At 40.9% G+C, this 18,372-nt stretch overlaps 1 long non-coding RNA gene across 1 annotated transcript in view; it reads right to left on the bottom strand.

The window, feature by feature from the left end:
• Positions 1-11,927: 11,927 nt before the first annotated feature.
• Positions 11,928-18,372, bottom strand: part of LOC139109069 (uncharacterized) — a 40,335-nt gene continuing 33,890 nt past the window's right edge. The window contains exons 3-5 of the long non-coding RNA XR_011546782.1: positions 13,202-13,565; positions 12,397-13,023; positions 11,928-12,104 (exon numbers count right to left, since the gene is read on the bottom strand). This is a non-coding gene — a long non-coding RNA (uncharacterized lncRNA). The remainder of the gene's footprint in view (positions 12,105-12,396; positions 13,024-13,201; positions 13,566-18,372) is intronic.

Here is an 18,372-nt window from a genome sequence, read left to right as displayed (position 1 = left end):
GAAAGCAAACGTTCAATCGCCGTTTGCATTTAACCGACTCAATCGCGTCGGGTTATTTTTAATTAAACTATTCCCTTCTAACGATACAAGAGCACCCTTATACGTCCGTCGCGTTTGCCCGGAGCTAAAGATATTTCGAAATCGGCTAATAATAGAGGATAATTAACGCGGAACATGGAAATTTCTGTCATCCGCGTCCTGCGAAATCGAGGCTGAACCTGTTTGTGCCTCGCTAGAAGCTTAAAATGTGTCTCAAGCCCATCAAAAGCGGGCCTGGGCCTGAGCCGGCGTTATAATTTGAGGCGGTTTCAGGGAGGTCCTCAGCCCGAGGCCCGAGCCGGGTCCAGTTCAATGAAGTCATCAGCTAGCTCGGCCTGTGTGCGGCGCTCTGTTATTATGCCGCGGTACCGCGGCACCATGCTCGCGCCGCGCTCTTTTCTTCCTCCTTTGCAACAGCTTCGTCAATTTCTTTGAATATCCTCCGTTTATGGATTTCGCGCGAATGCCGTTTTCAATCGTCGCGTTACGAAAATCAAAATTTATAATGGCAGAAGGCCTCAATCAATCATATACTGTAGTAAAAAAAAAAAAAGTTGAGACTAAGGTAGCAGTAAATTGCATAAAATTTATGAGTTATAAATCGTATTCGAATAGAAAATACGCAGCTTTGTTAAGATTTATGTAAGTATTTATACTGCTTTTAATATACGTAGGTATCAGAACTTTGTAATTAAAAAAATGGTATATCTATAATATATCTTCGCTTTACTATTTATTAAATAAACTGTATTGTAATATAATAATATTACCATAAATGTAGAACATTGCGGATATCGTTGACAATGTGTAAGAAACGTGCAAGCGGTTGACCTAAACTAGGAACGTTCTCGCGAGAGAGCTACTTACGAAAGAAACGCGTATCTCTGAACGATCGGCTACAGTGATAACCTCCGTCGATATATTTGACTTTAAGTAACAGAGCGAACTGTTCTCTCGAGTGGTAAAGGAGACGTAGAGAGAAAAGGTGGACGCGATATACGACACGGGTAAGTTCGTTATTAAAAATTCCTGCGGGGCAACAGTCACGGGTATTAGTCTCGATAACAGGGCCGATAACGACCGAGCGGCCAAGAGCGAGCAAAGTATGCGGAAGCGATGATTAGGGCCGTAAAGCGATTGGAAACCCGAGGGAAATGTGGGTAAATACAGGCGCAGGTTCTTCAACGACAGGTTGGAGGCCGGCAATGGAAGCGAGATAAGCTCTCCAGAAGGGTAAATACATATAGCCAACCATACGAATTTTAATCTCGTAGCCGGCAGTAAGGTCCGACGAGGGTTTCTTTTACAATCGGGGTCGGGGTCCAATTAGATCCGAAGTTCTTAATCCGTTTATCAGCCACGCCATGATGCACGACTCGCTTTCATCGGGACGGATAAAAGGGGCTCGGAACTCGGTGGCGAGAATAAGGTGGAACGACGATTACCGCCAGTTATGCACTTTGGCACCGCCGAAGAAAATTAACTTCGAACTAAGCGACTTTACGTGATACAGATAATACATAACTGTGTGATTTGTAATTTAAATAATTCACGCAAATAAAGTAATTTTGTTTGAAAATTATACAAGCAGTTTTTTTTTTTTTTCCTTTTTCTTTTTTACTATTCCATGAACGTTATGCTCTTCCGGACGACTCTTCGTTAACCACAAAAAAAAAAATGTATAAAATTGAATTGACAAGCTTATTTCGTTTTTCACTGCGACAGAAATATTTATGCACGTCGTGTACGCAAAACAGCCTCAATTAATCTACATAAATTCCTTTCGTTACAAACTAATCCGAGGGTTAACATCGCGTCGAGACGGAAAAGAAAAAAAAAAGGGGGCTCTCGCAGAAGAGACAAAAAACGCGGACTAAAAGAAAAGGGCAAACAATTAAATGCTGGCGCAAACACCGTAACGACTGCGTTTATTCCCTCGCTGGGTGCTTTGTGGCGGGCGCGTTCGGTAAACCGAAACACGGGACCCGTGGGCCCCATTACCCCTCTAAACGATTCCTTTTTTCTTTTCGACCTTCCCTTCCCCCGTCCCGGGGACCGGCTAGCTGCTAGCCACCTACTCGCTCGGAAGAGCCCGCCGCGAACGAATCCACGAGGCGAATCGCTGAATGCCGACGTGAAGCGCACGATAGTAGCGTTGAAGCTTCCACTAATGACGCGCCGCATCTTTGGACAATACGGACATAGTTGCGTCAGCAACATCGTGTTTTTACACCGTGAACCTGACATAGGCCCGCTCCCCCGCCTTCCCCCCTCCCCTTTTCCCCGCGCGGGCGTTAAAAAAGGCTTCCATAGTAGATTATTAATGATTGATAACGATAGATATTAATCGCGAGCGATAATATATTGAACGTACAGAAGATCAATATAAAACATCACGTCTCGGATATATTTGAGCCACCGGCTTCTCATTCGTAATTTCTCACGTAAGAATTTAATTAGCATATCGTACGAGCTTTTCGTTAACAGTTGGAAAGCACAATAAATTGCATAATCGTAACCATGAGATTGAGAAATGATATTTGGAATAAAAGAAAGAGAGAGAGAGAGACGAATAAAAAAAAAGTTTTTAAATAATATTACTTGTTAAAGAAAGGAACAATTGCGTGATCCGAATGATTGTTGAAAAACACGCGAAGTGCGGCTTGGCATTTCACCGCAGAGGATCAAAAACCTCGGGCCGCGGCTGGAAATGTTTTCGTAAGCATTCACGATTTGTTTTGAGGTGGAAGCGCGTTAGTTTCACGAGAGACAGTCAAAACCCAGCAACGTTTCGAGACACGCGAGGTTAAAGTTAGAAAACGACGAACAGAAAGATGAGCGAGGGAAGAAGAAAGAAACGGAAAGATCTCTTACTCATCGCGAGGACTCGGACTGCCTCCCTCATCGGCCAGGCTCCGTTGCACCGTGGGGGCCTCCGGCACGGCATTCGTGTGGATATTAGGGCGATTGTCGTGCCTGATTCGGTACGGTCTTGAAATAAGGCCCCCGCGGGCTGACAGCGGCAAGGGGCCTCTCGTACAAAGCCGGGTAACGGGGCCCACCCTTCGACTCTTCTGCACGAGGAGTTCCTCACCCCTCCCACCCTCCCTTCACTCTGACACCTCCGAGCAGCCTAATCTCCCTTTCTCTCTCTCTCTCTCTCTTTTTCTTTCAAGCTACTTTTTATTTTCCCTTTGCTCGGGACCCGCGACACGCGATATTCGCAACAGATATTAAAAACAGAGCCGGGCGCATCGTTAAAAAACTATTACAATTTGTCTCGTGCTTGCCCACATCCACGCGCCTTTAATTAGACAAGCGTGTTTTCTTTACTATCTCGAGTAGGTCGCGTTATTATCACCATGCTTATAATCGTTGATAGAGCAGCGAAAAGAGACACTAGTGTCGCATAGACGAGATTAAACTAGCAACCAAACTAAGAAGTCAGAACACAGCCGACATCTCCCGGAAGACCGAACGATCAGAACGTTCCGCAGGGAAGATCGAGGTAGAATTGAAGGCGGTGGTAGCTTCTTCCGCGACTTCAGAACCTCTCCTCGGAGGTCCACTCTCGTTTCATCTCTCTTTCTATTTCTCTCTCTCTCTCTTTCTCTCTATCCCTCACGCGACTTCACCGGACTCTGTATCATCCTCCGGGCCGGTGTACCAGTCGGCATCGTGTGAAGTCCGACCGAGCCATTATATCCCCCTTGACCGCCTTCGAAGTGTATATACTATCCAGGCATCTCCTGGCATCGCGAGAACGAAGAGAGCGAGGGAGAGACTCCCCCTCTCTCTTGCTCGCATCTACTCTCGCCGTTTATCTCGCGGGGCTCTTCTTCCTTCACACGTACCTCACTCGTACGGCAAAAGAGAATAAGACTGAAGAGAGAGGGAAGTGCGTGCTGGATCGCAGAGCCGAGAGGTGTCGGGGCTCGCATTAAGGGGGCGGTACGCCTCGAAGGGGCCCCGAATTATGACGTCACGGACCGCACACGACGCGATCAGGTGAGCCGAATACAAAATGGATTGTTAATTACGAAATCTCTCCCCCTCTCCCCCCCCGTCACCCCCGATCGCGCCGTGGTGACCGTCACTTACTTCAACCTATTTCAGCGAGTTCCAATGCGTAGACGTAATGTCTGTTTTCTACTAAAGTCCTGGGGGCACCTCAACGCGAGGATAACGAAGCGCAAATATCAGTCTCGATACACGAATCCGTCTGTCTAAGCAAGGGCTCGTTATTTAAAAAATTATCTTCGATTATTATTCGAATGACTATTGTATAATTAATAAAATAATATATTTTTCGACAGTATATTATATTTATCTAGCACAACACGTATATGTAGAGATTTAAAATATTAAGCTACAGTTATTATTTTGTAAAGTGATTAAAATATTCCTGTTAATTCAAAATTTTTTTTTTTTTCTTATGCTCGCATAACTTTCCCGTTATTACAAACGATATAAACTGATTTTATGTATAATATACTTATTGAAATGTTATTTGTCTCCGGAAGTGCGGCACTTTCGAGTCTTTCGGAAAGATGTTCGTCTCGAAGCAGCGCGATTTATTGCCGGGATCATAAACGTACCCGTGCGTTACGTCGATACCGAAGAAATACGCTTCGGGCGAGAAAGAGAAGAGCTGGCAAAGAATGCGCGATTGGGAAGGAGGCAAGATCAACGGAGAAAGGAGTCATCAAATTCATTAGATCCACTCTCACGGCGAACATTAACGAACTCAAACGTGTGCTCAGCAGGCCATGCCATTCTGGTGGACGGCAGAATCATCCGGTCGATTATGAGATAATGCTGCTCCAAAAAAATAAAGAGTTCAGACGAAAAGAGAAAGGGAGACGGAGTAGGTGGACCACGTAAAGGGTGGAGAAAGAAAGATCGAGATGGGGAGGCTCGAAGGAGCAGAAAGAGAAAAAAATAAATAAAAATACGACGTCTCTACCTCACGGAACGATCACCAGGTATATCGAAAGAGAACTGTAATGCGTGTGAAAAAAGGAGATAGATATATATAGATGCGAGAATCCTAAAATTTAAAAAGAGAACTGTGAAAAATGGAGCAACAACTACGGCGGTAGAAATGGGCAGGCTACTTTCATTCATAAAATTCTTTATCTCGGCGGAATCTCACAGAAAACGGTTCCCACAAGAGAAATAATGCCGGAACATCATTCATGAATGCTAGCTTCGTAGGTGGCCGATACGTTATGGGCTTTTGAAGATTACATTACGTAGCATATCATGTGATAAATTCACACAAAAGAAAGTATCGCCGTAAATATCGCCTTCCAGCGTTGAGTTTGTGACAAAATCTTAATTATACTAAGTATCACGCGAGAAAAATTTCAAATATCGCCTTAACTTCCTCAGTAACATCGATTGCAAACGCAGCGGTATAAATATTAATTTTAATTCTTATCTAATTTATTATATTACAAATATATTATTAATATAAATAGACAATTTTTCACCGAAATAATTTTACCTTGTGTGAATCTATTGAAAATACTTTCGTGGAATAAAAAAGAAAACAAAATATAAAAAAAAAAAACAAAAAAAAAATTGATTTGCATTGTACGAAAATCAAGTTAATCGCGTGACAAATCCGCGATAACGACCAAACAGTGATACAATAAATTTGCGATGATTACTTCCTGATTGATCGTGAGGGAAGATGCGGTAGCGTGAGAAAGGGTCAAGCATAGTGTCCGAAACGAATCGCAGATTGGCCCCGATCTACGTGTAACCTGCCACCGTTGTATCTAGGAGCACCGTAATATGAGGTAACGTAACGATCCTTAATCGATTCGCGGATCAACGCGTTGCCACGAACACAGGTTTCCACTATCTAACATTTTAACTCGCGCAACCGTGGTATCATCTCGGAACGTTACGTTGCCGTATACGCCTGTTCTAGAATTCCTAATCATTGGAATATTATCTATCATCTCGACGTATGCTCAGATTATGTATTGCTTCATCTACAGCTGTAGAAGTTCTTTGGTATAACGGAGTCAATTATTCACGCGAAACGTGTCATTATCTCTATTGGTATGCAAAACGCGTAGTCGGCAATTTATTTCTATTATATTAAAGAGAAAAAAATATTTAATAGCATTTTATGACAGACAGAAACTGTATAAATTAATTATAAAAAAAAAAAATATATATATATATATACAGAAGTCATTGAGTTATAAAAATATTAAATAAATCTCGTCATTTAATAAGTAAAGGTATTACTTTATTTAAAAACTATCGTTTGCTTTCTAATCATCGATATTTCTTTATCATCGCCTGCCGAGAATTTCACGATCTCGCGACCCTACACTCATACTTGCAAAACGATCGTCGCGGTGCAATAAATATAACCGGCAGCTAATAAGCGGCAGTTAATTATGTACACAAGTTCGCATATTTAATCCGTATAAGCGTAACGAAGGCAACTTGGGCGGTGAAAATCCAGAGTCGCCTCGCACAAATGAGTATTTATGAGTCCGCCACGGCTCTATATTATATCTCATTTCGCCGGAGGATCGATTAGCTCTAATCGCGAAGTATAAACAAAACGTTAATAAATGCCGGTCCCGATCCAGCGGGCTCTGCTCGTAAGCGAGAAAGAAGAGGAGGGTCAGCTCGGTATGATACATTTTCGCATGTGCGCGCGTGTAAAGAGCCTCGGAATAATTTGTCTTCTCGTGTTCATATAGACATAAATCATCGCGTGACACGTGTTCCTTGCACACGAGCACCTACGTGTTCGCGCGCGTGTATTCGTGAATTTTAATTAAATACCCATCGATTCTCGTAATCGCGTATTAGTCATATTTAAATATCGCGTATATCTTTCCTGTGCGCGCAGCAGCTAGCTTCCATAAAATATTTAATTTTAATATTTAAAATTACGTAAACGTAAATTAAATTATTTTAAGATATTTCAAGAACTATTTATATCTCGCTCTCAAAGTAAAGAAAAAAAAAAAAAATTATATAGTCGCTGCATCGTTCGTCGATTGTAACAGTAAATTTAATAAATTGATCGGAATATATCAAATATTTTTTTACCAAACAATCGCTTGGTATCAACGAAAGTGGTTTATGTTTCGTGATCGTAAAACAACGACGTAATTCAAACCGAGTGGAAGATAAATTAATCCAAAAGGAACACGTCGATAAATTATTTCAGGATTATTTATAGACAGAGAGCCATGCTAATAGGTTCATCAGGGTATCGATTACAATCGAGATTTATGAACGTTTAAATAAATAATTGTAAGACGCGCGAGAGCAATGGCATTCGCGACGAAACGGTTACAGTTTACTTTTCGTGATAGGATTAAGGGCACAAAACCGGGTCGAATAAAATAATTTAAGAGAGTAATTATAAAACGTGCAGTTCAATAATCTCGCAAAGTTTTTATATTATTCGTCAACTTAATAAGTCATTAAATATCAAGATAAATTTTGAGTCAATTTCTATCATTTCAACAAACAATTGTACTAAGTAGTAAATACTTTATTTTTTTTTTACAATTGAACCTGCAGGAAATTGCGCAAAGATGTAGAATTTGATTTAAAGCCTCGTGCTGGATTTACCAAAACCGACATATCGAGACGAATCCCACGACTCCCTCGAGATACGGCTGAAGATCCATCCACCGACGGAGGAATCGTAGATCGCGATCGACCTCCGGCGAGTTTCACGGAGAAATGCGTTATATGCTCGAGAGCGCGCACACGTGATTGCACGGGTGGTCTCTCCTCGGTACAACGATCGAGATCTCCGTTTTAAATCGCCGTTGTAAGTCTAAGGTAGAACCTACGTTTTGACTTTGTAATGGGTTTTCTTGCTACGTATCGCTCGCCATCAATTTTTGTCACCGCGCCGATACAACGGTAAGGTTATGACAGACGAGATATTCAATTAACTTGTAAACGTCGCCCGCTGAATAAGATTGATCGGCACTGTCGCCGTAAATACGGAGGCGTAACAATTCAGATGAATAATCGTAATCGCTCGGACACGTCGAATTATTAAGCAAATATTATCGCATGATTGATCGAGCTATGAAAATTCAATCGTACGAAACCGTATTTCTAAAAATAATTCTGCACAATTATTTGTGAACACCCGGAAAGATTTTGCGTTTTAATAAATTCGGTCAAAATGCCTCTCGTGTCGGCGAAAAGCTAAACTGCGTCTACATATGCATATCCTGCTAGTCATATGTTTTAAATAAAAATAGGAGGCAATTATCATATAAATCGTTATTTATAGTGCTGTCGAAACAGAGATCATCGCGGATCACATCGAGGGACCTACCGCGCAGCGGCGTAGGAAGTCTCGTCGATCTTTTCGTGGCACTCGATCGCGCGGGCGGGGGAGGAGAGAGGGAGGAGGATCGAAGATCGGCTCTCACCGATCGTTGCCATCGAGAGATACTTGAATAATAGAGCCGCATCATCGTATTTAATAATCGTACAATGGACGACGTGGCGCGATAAGATCGCGATCGTTTCGGTGGATGGACGAGCCCTCGATAAGCTAGTCGCTCATAATAACGCAATTAACACTTCTTTGTTCGATCAATTTTCGTCCCGCTCGCCTCGGTGAATCGTCGCGAATTGCAGCAGTGGTACATAAAGAAAAACTACGACGTAACATCCTTGGAATATCCACTTTTGAAAATGCACTTAATTCAGACCCGGCGATTACCGTTTTTCCTCACTTTTTAAAATATGTATCTCGTATTCGACAGTATTTCCTAACACGTAAAAATATATTTAATCGTAAATGCGATATCTATATATAATGTATATATTTCTTTTTCTATCGGAACACTTTGTTTCTATTCTAAAATTAGCTGCTTTAATTTTCTAAAATAAATTCATTTATCGACTGTAAGATAATTTCGCCTACCATACGCACATTCCGAAAAGAAGAGAGAACGCGGCACGCCTGTGACAAATTTGTCCCGACAAACGTTAAATTATTTTAAATTCGCGATAAGAAATGTACAAAGTATGCTCAAAATATTGTCCACGCGAAAGAATTACGGCGAAACACGCCGGCGAAGAGGCCCTGCCGATAAACGTGCTCGTATCGCAAGCTTATCATGCCGAGAACAGCTGCAATCCCTGTCGAGCCGAGTGTCTCCTGTCAAGTGGAACGTAAAGGTACTCTTATATTATATTAGCTAATATATTTCTCCCCGTAATTCCTGAACACCCTAAAGTGCCTGGTACACCGACGAAGCTCGGGCCCCGGTTGATTACGATCGTTTACGAGCGCTAAATCATTCGGCGGCTCCCCTCCCGCCCTTCCCTTCCCCCCCGTCCTTCTTCTTTTCCCCTCTTTATTTGCAAAACGTCACGATATTCCTAATCGTTGAAACCGGTAGTAAAACGATCGTTACTAGTCGCGACAAAGAAACCGCCACCTTCGGGAACAAACGAGCCAATAAAACCGCTTTGTCGAGTCCCTTCCGTTTCGTCGTGCGCTCGGAAACGCGCGCGCATTGCCCCGGCGCGTTGTTTTTTCACGGTGCACTTAAAATTCCAGAAAAGTATATGGGGAAACGATTCTAGATACGCGATGAGAATACAGCCGCTCGCGGCCGTACCACCGTGACGTTTAATATTTCAGGATTAACCGCCGGCGCGAAACCTCTGAACGAGGCGAATACGAGCCCTCGCCGCGAAGTTACATCGATGTACCAACGTAGACTCCGCTTTCGGTGACGTAACTTACCACGAACGCGATATTACCAACGTCTCGTTCGCAGAAAAAAATTTATCAAACAATAAGTATTTTCAACAGAAACTTCCTAGCTCTGTCTCTAGTCGGATTTCTTTTAAAATATATGCTAAAAAATATAGAAAAACCTCAGGGAGGTCTCCGAGCGTACTTTTCTTAGAAACCGTAATCCTTTAACTTTTCCCGTGAGAATATAACGAGTCGTTTTCTTTCTTCTATGTATATATATATATATACATATAAAAAAAGAAAAAAAAAATGAAAAGGTAGCCGTAGCTAGAATTAAACTCTGCCTCTGTTAGTGAGAGTTCCAAAACGATCGATTTGTCAAGTGTCAGTTTATTATAATTAGTTCGGTCGAGACGGACTCGGTTTACCACGTCGTTCCCTGCTTCTCTAATGCAGACATAATGCTCTCCATTAGTGGAAAAGCATTTAGGTCCACTACCGGACGTTTCGTGTATGCAGCGCGCAGCGCATATCTATCCTAGCTTCGACTTTTATGCTCTCTCCGGTCGTGTAATTAAAGAGGCCATATCGCGCGTTTGAATAAAATTTCAAAGTTAACGTGACGCAGAGACAAACGCATGTTCAGAAGCATCCTTTCGAGCGTGGGTGTTGAGATTCTAATCGGATCTCGCCGCAAGTAGAACAACGGCGATTAGGCTTCTCCGGGGCACACTTACTCGACCGGCTCTAATCTCCGTTCTCGTAGGTGGCTCCGAAAGATAGTGATCGCCAGTCGCAGGCCATAAGAGTCGCTCGGAAGGGGGATACTTTATCAACTTCAACCCTTTACACGATCTAGATCTCGCGACGATCCTTCGTTCTCGCGTTTGCTATGCCGAACACGCGATAGAAAAAGGAAGAACGAATTTGATGTCTTCCACGAACGAACAACTTAACATAATTCAAGATTAGCGATATGAATTTTTATTTATGTGTATGTATAACATACACGGCAGTTCAATAATTCTAAAGTTCGCAATATATTTCCCTCCCAAATCGTTAATATTTTTTTTCTTTTTTTTTTTTTGTTTACGGAATAAAATATAATGTACTAAAATGATATTAATATTCCTTACATAGAAAAGGGGAGGAAATATGCTGAAATCCCACCTGATGGGATCTAGAAGTGCCGTGGAATTAGAATCGGACTGAAAAACTAGCCAGATGCTACGCAAGAAGACAGGCAAAAATTTGTTCGAGACAGAAGATTACAAGGTTCAAAAACCATCTGCCGATGATTTGAAAAATGTTTCGGAATAATCGCTAAGCGGAGGAAAAGAATCACGGCCGGAGATCCCGAAGGTGTGGAAGCGAGGTATACGACCAAGCATGAAACCTCCGAACGCATACCAGCGTAGCTATCGGCGAGTGCGAGATCCGACAGCTTCGGAGGTGGCAATGAGCCCGAGTCCCGCCTGCCGCCACACCCACACGCATATATCTTATTTTCCCTTTTTATTTATTCGGATTGCTGTTGGTCGAGGGCCACTCTTCGAATCCCCATGGCTCGGTTGCCATAATAGGCGAGCATGGTGGCCCGACGCGGCGGCCCGCCGGCCTTCCTTCTCGCTCGCGGGCTACCATTCTTCACCTACAGAAGATGCATCTCGGTGCATGTCGCGCTCTTTCTCACGCTTACGAACGAACAGAAGTGAAAATGTCTTTCGCAATTTGATGTAAATCTATTTTCTTATGTATAAAAAAAAATTTTTTGTAATAAAAAAAAATGTGAAGAATTTATTGTTTAATTATTGTCGTTTTTCCACGATGCCTATATTTTCTCGATTTGCTCGCTATAGTATCGAGAGATTTGCTATCAGTTTTAGTTTGTTTCATTTTGTAAATTTTAAGTATTATTGTTTTTACGTTTAAATTAAATTTTTATCGGGGGAATATAATTGTTACGATATTTAAACGAATTAGATAACGATGTTTTATTACGATATTTAGACGGATTGTAAGATAACGATATTTTTATACGGATTTGGATCGCAAAGCAATCGAGAATGTCGACTGTGCCGCAAGTAGTCGAGAAAGACGGCAGGTCTTTCCATTCTCGAACTAAACTACTTTTTAACTAACTACTGCTACTATAGAGAGACAACGAATCTACGAATTTTAATGTTTTGGAATTTTTATATTTCAATCATTATATTTTTAATTACTATCATATTTCGTCGTAGATTCGCTGCCTAAATAAAAAAAATTCGTCACTCACGGTTCGATGCGACGCGGGCGGAGTTCAGCTACGATGATGCCATGACATGATGATAATCTGTAACACACAAACATAAAACTTAAATGAAAAACATGTATAAGATAATAATTATCGATTTTTAATCTAATTTCTATACGTGAATTTAATTAATTTTTCAACAGAGATATTTAAAAATATAATTATTTATTCTGAAAAAAAACTTTGCAAGAAAATATTTCTCTAAACTTTTTAATCTTTTATTTTTGCATTTATTATTTCAATTAATAGATATCAGAGTGATAAAGCAAGCTAGTAAGTAATCAAGAAAAATTGTTACCTTTATTGTTACGTTAATAAAAAATATATTTACCTCAACGTTGCTCCGCCGATGCCCGATGTCCTTCCTGGACCTGGTCCTCCTCTCAGCACTCATTGTCAGATCCACAGGTCACAATCATCCACAGGTCTGGATCATCCACAGGTCTGGATCATCCACAGGTCTGGATCATCCACAGGTTACGATCATCCAAAGGTCACTCGCGACACTCGCGAATACGCGCGCGGATTATTAATTGAAATTATTCGCGCGACAATACTGGCGGCACTCCCGTTTAAAAGTTCATAAATTTCGGTCGCCGGATTACTTTAATACGATGTTCACGACGAACCCCGACCGTGGTTCGTTTATATGAGCGGCGGCGACGACATTAAAAATTTTTGAATAAAATATTGTCTAAGTGAAATAATATATTCTATTAATTAGATGAAATCCGAGCAGCATTAACCTGTAAAAAAAACTTAATTGCACATTAATATACAGTCAATTAATATACGTATACAAACTACTGCTACTACTACTGCTGCTACTTCTACACACGCGAATTTATTTACGCGATTTACGCGATTTACCCGAGGTCCCGATTTACGCGATTTTTTTTTAATAATAATAAAAAGCTTTTGGACTTACCTTGCAGCGGAGTTGTTAGCAACGATGAAACTGTAACAAAAAATATTAACTTTTATTATAGATATGCTAAAAGTAATTTCAACAGTTATAAAAAAAAATTATACGCGCTTCAAAATAGTTTATTAAATAAATAATTAAAAATAAAATTTTCTGTTATCGAAACGACAAAGGTACTGCATGATATTATTTAAGAAAAAATGATCCTTACCCAAGAGTTGCTCCGCTGATGCAGGATGCCTCTCCGAGGCCTCCTCCTCTCAGGATGTCCGGGATGTCGTAATAAATCCTCCTTCCGTACAGAAATCTCGCGATATCGCGGATAAACTATCAAACGCGCGTGGGCTAATTTACTTATTAAAATAAAAAATTAAAAAAAAAAAAAATTAATATAAAAAGTAAAAAATTATAAAATCTCTCGCGCGGTATAGTACGACACTCCCGTTTCCAAAAATTACTTAACAAACTTATCTTGCCCATTTGCTTAAATAGCCCTCCCAAGACGAAACCGATAAGCCAGCTATAACCGTACGTTCTCTAATATCGGCGACGAAGATACGTTGACCTCTCCGGATCTAGACAGACAAAGAACAAGAAATTAGATTCTCAAGAGCTCACCCACTGCGACAAGATCGTAATTACAAAAGAGAATACTTTATAACATGATAGAAAAATGATCAACGTACTGAAAGAGAGACATGGTCGATTGCACGACGGAATAAAATCACTGCGTTACAGATTAGGTATCGTTTCAGGATATTCTATACGAAATATTCACGTCGTAAGTACTCGACGCGAATAGATTAGTGATCAGATCACCTAGCTCACGTGAACCGACAGCTTTAATCATCAAAGTTCATACTTTTTCAACTGCGTACGGCGAGAGCTCCGCACGCTGCACACTACGTAACACGAATGGCGCGACACGTGGCTGAGCTCTAGCCACTGTGACGTCACGTCCTACGAGGCAAGTACAGCGGTCGCGCGCCCGTGACTATGTTATGTATTCTGTTTACGCACCCCCAACGCCGATTAGCGCGTGATAACAAATGTAATATACAGTTTTACGAAATATTCATTTAACGTATAAGTAAACTAAATGTTGATTACAAATGTTCTTAACGATATATCCGAGATTGAATTAAGAAAGATTATTATTCTAAAAAATTCTTTTTAATTAAAAATCTATAATTTTCTTTCTTTAATACTTAACTAAAAAAATATATATATATTCCCCTTTTTCCTAAGCACTTTTTGTCAAAGAGATCAGCATTAATCCGTTCATGGCACGACCCTAATTCGTACGATAACTTACTGTAAACCGATCATCCGATAATCGATTGAGGGAAAGAAAAGAACACGATATCGATGTATATCCATTCTCCTCGCTTAACGTTGCTTCTCCCTTTCTCTTTCTCGCGAGGGGTGTGCACCTGTGTACGCACATAGCACAATGCTTTACAATAAAGGGAAACTCGAGGCACACATATAGAGAATATCATCCTATAAGAACCATTCAACCTCTTAAATAGTTACAACCAAAATCGACGAAAAAAAAGGATTTCCCGCGTATCGAAGCGTCCATTGTAACGCGTTGCATTCCGAAAAAAAAAAAAAAAAAAAAGAAAGAAAGATATCGACGACCAAAGGTCGTCGTTTCGCCGCGAAGAGACTTTGTTCTTGTTTCCTTTTTAAAGTACTGTGTTTTCTCGGCTGTGATTTTTTTCTCTCTCTCGATTTTTCTATGGACGCTGCGTATACGCGTGGATGCGTTCGAGGGGTGCGGCCACGGTAAACGCGAGGTCCTTCCGCCTAGGAACCAGAAGGGTGCTCCCTGCGACGGGCGTGTGGTAAACGGGCGGAATCTCTATGATCTTCGAAAGCAGATTATTGGGGCTACTTTAACGAGCAGATCGATCACGCTCGGACGCACTCCAACAAGTGCCTTTTAACGAAAAAACGACGGCGATGATACGTTCGACGTATCCGGCCTGTCGATCGTGCGATCGAGCGTTATACGTTGCAATGGATATCTTTCCCCGGCCACTGCTGTTCATACCACGTTGCAGCGAGACTTATAATAATGCGTACCTGAGCTACCGCTCTTCCTTTCAGTTAGAAAAAAAAAAACCCTCATCTCCTGAACGAATTCAAAGTCGATATTCTCCCAATGAAAATTCGACAGACGATATTAACGTTTTAATAAAATTAAAACGTATAATAATTAAAAATGTAATAAAAAATAAACTACCAAGTTATAAAGCAAACAATTCATATTTGTACTGCAAATTCGGAATCGACATTTCGATTTTTATTTTATTTTTTTTTTCTTTTTTTTTCGGAACATTTATAATGTCAAACGTTTCATTCAGCAGCGCGTTTTCGACTATAATCTTGCGTTGAAACGATCAAATGGGTACACAGCCGTGATACTGAAAGGATGGAGGCGTGACACACATGTGCGTAGCTCTTTCTTTATTATTCCTTCTTCCGGGAGTTATCGCACTTATTTAGACCGCTTTATTTAGTTAATATAATAGTTAATGACAGAGCTCGCAATTTCATTGACTACCATAATAGAATTGTCAAAAACTTCCTGCCCGCCTTTCAGATGGACCGAAACCGAAACCTTCAAAGACCTAATATAAAAAAAAAAAAAGCACCGCATAAAAAAAAATCAAATCAAATATATAAATGTCCCCAAGATAATTACTACCTTGTCCTAAACTCTCTTTCTACTTATTTCTAGAATAATAAGCGATGCGGAAAAATTAAAGAAATAATTATTAATTAAAAAATAGAACAGTGAAATTTATCTAACGCGTGCTTATGCGATTATTACTAGGTAATACTGCCCGTAATATCTGCCTTCTAATTTTAGTTCTATTTAATAATTCATTTAGCAGCACAAATTTTTTTAGGCCGCTAACGATGAAATTATGTAAAATGTTTACCGGCAGACACATCACGGTGTTCTATCTGGGTACTGTCTCCTTGACGAGACATAAGTATCTTCCGAGCCATGTACATAGTAACGATCGAGAAATTTATTACGCACAAGTCTGAGGCGTATATCCTGCCGCTCGCGCGGATTACTGTAAATTATCTTATCTATCTCACTTATCTCAAACACGTCGTCATTCCTGTCAGCCCGCACGCAATAGGTGAAAGTCTATAATTACGGGGAGCTCTGCTCACCCCGTGAGTAAACGAGTTTTAATATCGCCCGCGAAAAACCGTGAGCAAGCTTTACGCAGCTTCGAAGGCTTATTATCGTTATAGAGTGTACCGAGGATCGAGTACGTTCATCCCTGCCGGCCCTTCTCCTATCCCCGGAACTTCAAAAGTTCGTCTCCGCCGGAATGCATATTATTAAAACATTCCAGAGTGCTCCCTATCGACCTCGACGTACCCTGCGGGTACGCCGACGGGTTTATAATTTCTAGCGTATCCGTGGCGAGCGAATCTTTCGAATTGTTGGCTACTGTCGTACAGAAATCTCATCACCTGCCTCGGAAAATATTAAAAAAAAAAAAAAAAGAAATTGTTACTAAAATCACGGTGTTATAGTTTTACAATTGGGATACAATTACATTACCAATCGGTTCTAATAATAAGAGAATCAATATCTCGCAATCTACGTAAGAAAAATTCTTTCTTGGGGCGAGGAAAATTTTTCGCGAGAGATAAAGCAAGTGAATGCATCCACGCGAGCTTTTGTAACGAGATATATTCGCCCTTTATGGAACAGGATAAGCGCGAAATTCATAAAAATTCTAATAAACCGCTTTTTGCGGCTGACTTTTGTTGTATATAGGATATTATGCGAAGAAACGATAGCGCGCATATTATCGTTTCTTCACTACCTTCCTGTAGTTAACTTCTTGCTAACGGGCGGATGTCTCAATTAAGATCGAAGACGATCGACTGTAATTACCGACGATTTTCACACCGCCATTCTATCGCGTCCCCCGTTCTTGCGATCTCTTGCTTCCTCTTCCCTTTGAAGACACAATAATGGCTACCTTGCGAAAACAAAACTACGCTTTGCACGCGCATCAATCAATTATTGTGCTAGAAGGTGCGCAGTTTCATCCAGCGAGATACACGCATTGTTAAGTTGTAAATGTATAATTTTTTAATACCCTTCTGAGGTTATATTTAAAAATATATAATTACGTAAAATAATAGAAACTACGATCGCAAGTTAATTATTCTGCCGATCAAATGTTAGAAATAAATTGTAGCTAGAAAAAATACTAAATATATAAGAAATTGAATTTTACGTTATCTTATTTGCGTAATATTTTAACGATCTCGTGAAATTACGTAAATAAGAATTCTGCAACGATGCCTTCGCATTTTTTGTCGTACGATTTTTTTAGCGCCGTAAATAGACATCGACAGGCGTAACAGGCGAATCGTACACTTGTCAGAAACAATGCCTCTTTAAGGCTACTATTTCAGATCGCAAGAAACACTTGGCTTTTCCCCCCCAAGATAGCCGAAGTGAAAAACGTGCGTGCGTACAAGTTTAAAATAGGAGAGTGAACGTCGCGGGATACCTTTCATTGCGCACCGTTCGAGAAAACGATCATTAGCATTGAATCGTGCAATAAATTACAGCCATGATACGGCAATCGCGAACCCTAAAGTAATCTCCCTCCTTCACCGTAGCGTAAATCAGTCCCCGGGTTAATGCAGCGTCGCAATAACGTACAAATGTGAACACGCTAATATTTACGAGAACATTTAATTAGCTAACCATCTCTACTTGGTTTAAATGTCGGATCTCGAGAGAATCTTAGAGTCTAAGAATCCTATTGCAGATATTGGTAGCGCGCACGATATCATCTCTCTTTTTTCCTATTCCTTTCTCTCTCTTTCTTTTTTGTTTTTTTTTTTTTTTACACTTCGCATTTCATGAAAGAATTTTATTTTATTTTATTTTTTTTTTTTTTAAGTCGGCCAATTAGGTTGCCAAGCGACGGTGCATTGCGCGGCGATAGGATGATCGAGTGGCTCGATCGTATCAGCGCTCGCGTGCCAGGATCACGGTCAGGACACTCGATAGCTCGATAAGTAATGCACCTTGATAGGATGACAGAGGATACACGGTCTAGAAGAGCGAGACGAAGAAGAAGAGAGAGAGAGAGAGAGAGAGAAAAAAAAAAGCCAGAAACGAGCTCGAACAGAAGAAGCGCGCTTCCAGTGGTTCCTCTGGAAGTACGGACGATGTTATCGGGACGAGGTATCGAGACCGGCAATGAGTGTCTCTCTACGAAACGAATGGAACGTGGCTCATCCGCGAGGCAAAAGAAACCACGTGTCCAGCAGCGTATGCGCCGCGGTAAATGGCCGATAAATCGCCGGTTGATCTGC

Source organism: Cardiocondyla obscurior, linkage group LG16 (genome assembly GCF_019399895.1).
Source record: "Cardiocondyla obscurior isolate alpha-2009 linkage group LG16, Cobs3.1, whole genome shotgun sequence".
NCBI lineage: Eukaryota > Metazoa > Arthropoda > Insecta > Hymenoptera > Formicidae > Cardiocondyla > Cardiocondyla obscurior.
The sequence above is the reverse complement of the archived record's forward strand: the minus strand, read 5'-3'. Positions and strand labels throughout refer to the sequence as shown.